This window comes from Sinocyclocheilus rhinocerous, unplaced genomic scaffold, assembly GCF_001515625.1.
Source record: "Sinocyclocheilus rhinocerous isolate Xijiao unplaced genomic scaffold, SAMN03320098_v1.1 scaffold753, whole genome shotgun sequence".
Lineage (NCBI taxonomy): Eukaryota > Metazoa > Chordata > Actinopteri > Cypriniformes > Cyprinidae > Sinocyclocheilus > Sinocyclocheilus rhinocerous.
This window is the reverse complement of record NW_015655991.1, coordinates 1,218,706-1,221,524: the sequence shown is the minus strand read 5'-3', so window position 1 is coordinate 1,221,524 and position 2,819 is coordinate 1,218,706. Positions and strand designations below refer to the sequence as shown.

Sequence of the window (2,819 nt, the reverse complement as noted above, 5' to 3'; positions counted from 1 at the left end):
GCGATCTTAAACTGTCAGCCCTGTAACCATGACTTTGAAAAGTAAACTAATCATGTAAAAGCTGGATATTTGTAGAAATAGCATTTTAATGAACACATTGAGCACACGGATAGGTGTTCCATACCTTATACATTTACCTTTCAAAATAGAAAAGCAGCTATTTCGTGGAATGACTCATTAGCTATAACAAAAACGGGCTGCTTTTAGCCTAGCCCAGGTGTGCCCACACTCGGTCCTGGAGGGCCGGTGTCCTGCAGAGTTTAGCTCCAGCTTGCCTCAACACACCTGCTTGGAAGTTTCTAGTATGCCTAGTAAGACCTTGATTAGCTGCTTCCAGGTGTGTGGAGGCAAGCGGGAGCTAAACTCTGCAGGACACGGCCCTCCAGGACCGAGTTTGGGCACCCCTGGCCTAGCCTATTACTCTTGCTGTCGCAGCAAAACAAAGCCAAGCATGTGTGTCGAGTTTTTCTTTTAGTTTTTCTAAGGGTCTGTGGTCAAGAGTTCTACAGCGCACTTTCACTTTTGTAGCAGAAAAGAACACTTTTGTGAGTATGTCGTTTGTCGTTCATTTTCTCACGGCGGTAAAGTTAGTTTGACGTTTGACATTCATTAGACATTTGTTTTGTTTTTTTGCCAATTAAACTCTTTGCAGCTGTTATGTTTTGAGCCCAAACTAACTTAAATATATGCCATTTATGTTGCACAAGGCTTAATTTCTAGGGGGAAAAAATGTAACAAAAAAAATAAATTTACCATTTAAATTAATTAAACAATTTAACTACGTGACATTATAATATAAAACCAATACTAAAATGTTCGGAAAAACATCCCTGTTATTGCACCGTTTTTGGAATTACCATTTTATGTGTTTTATAATCATTTTACAACTTTAAATGTATGCAATAATATAAATACATTTAACGACAACACCATTTGATCTAAAGGTATCAAACTAACTGTAAAATATTCAGAATATTATTCCCTATAATGCACAAGGCTTGGTTTTCCAGATTATGCCTTTATTGTTTTTATATACAGTACTGAATCCATATTTTTCATGTTTTATATACTGTACCCACTTAAAATAATTAAACTCGGACACTATTTGAGATAAAGGTATCAAACCAACTGTAAAATATTCAGAATATTATTCCCTATAATGCACAAGGCTTGGTTTTCCAGATTATGCCTTTATTGTTTTTATATACAGTACTGAAAACATATTTTTCATATGTTTTATATACTGTACCCACTTAAATTAATTAAACTCTGACACCGTTTGAGATAAAGGTATAAAAACAACTGTAAAATATTCAGAATATTATTCCCTATAATGCACAAGGCTTGGTTTTTCAGATTATGCCAATATTGTTTTTATATACAGTACTGAATCCATATTTTTCAAATGTTTAATATACTGTACCCACAGTATAAATTAAATTAAATTAAATTAAACTGACACTATTTCAGATAAAGCTATCAAACCAACTGTAAAAATCTCTAAATATTATTCCTTATAATGCAGATGGTTCGGTTTTCAGATTATTAATCAGTTTTTTTACAGCACTGAACCCATTTATATCCATGAAACTTGAACACCATTTAAACTAAAGATATCACACCAACTGTATATTTTCCAGCTCATTAATCTGATGTTTTTTTTATATAGAATACTGAACTTTTAATTTTTTTAGACATTCCTGGAACCCATTTCAATACATTAAACTGGAACACCATACATACATGCATATATATATATACAGTACATACACACACACACACACACAGTGTAGCCTCTATTAGGGATTTACATTAACGCAACAACATATTGTGTGAATTAGGTACTTTTTTTATTGACGTGAAATTGTAGCAAAAATGTCACTTTTTGTTTTGTTGTGTATTGTTGTGACAAGTCCCGGTAAGTCTAACGCAGTACACATAGCAAGGTTTTTCATTTATTTATTTTTTTATAATAAATAAACAGAATAAAAAGTAGATATAAGAAATAGAATAGATAGAGCTAGTGTTAGAAAATTAAAAGTTCAGTACTCGGTGAACAAGTGGGGTTCAAGTTTCATGGATATAAATGGGTTCAGTACTGTCCAAAAAATAACAAAAAACAGATTAATAATCTGAAAACCAAACCTTGTGCATTATTGGGAATAATATTTAGAGATTTTTACAGTTGGTTTGATAGCTTTATCTGAAATAGTGTCAATTTAATGAATTTAAGTGGGTACAGTATATTAAACATTTGAAAAATATGGTTTCAGTACTGTATATAAAAACAATATTGGCATAATCTGAAAATTTTATTCCCATTATAAGGAATACTATTCTGAATATTTTACAGTTGGTTTGATACCTTTATCTCAAACGGTGTCAGAGTTTAATTAATTTAAGTGGGTACAGTATATAAAACATATTTTTAAAAATTGGTTTCAGTACTGTATATAAAAACGATGAAGGCATAATCTGAAAAAACAAGCCTTGTGCATTATAAGGAATAATATTTATAGATTTTTACAGTTGTTTTCATAACTTTATCTCAAACGGTGTCAGTGTTTAATTAATTTAAGTGAGTACAGTATATAAAACATTTAAAAAATATGGATTCATGACTGTACAGAAAAACCAATACAGGCATAATCTGAAAAAACAAGCCTTGTGCATTATAGGGAATAATATTTAGAGATTTTTACAGTTGGTTTGATACCTTTATCTCAAACGGTGTCAGAGTTTAATTAATTTAAGTGGGTACAGTATATAAAACATATGAAAAAAAATATGGTTTCAGTGCTATATATAAAAACAGTAAA

General features: G+C 31.1%; 1 protein-coding gene across 1 annotated transcript in view; it reads left to right on the top strand.

The window, feature by feature from the left end:
• Positions 1-419: 419 nt before the first annotated feature.
• Positions 420-2,819, top strand: part of neu3.2 (sialidase 3 (membrane sialidase), tandem duplicate 2) — a 7,494-nt gene continuing 5,094 nt past the window's right edge. The window contains exon 1 of the mRNA XM_016526304.1: positions 420-545. The gene's annotated coding sequence lies outside the window, so the exon portion shown is untranslated. The remainder of the gene's footprint in view (positions 546-2,819) is intronic.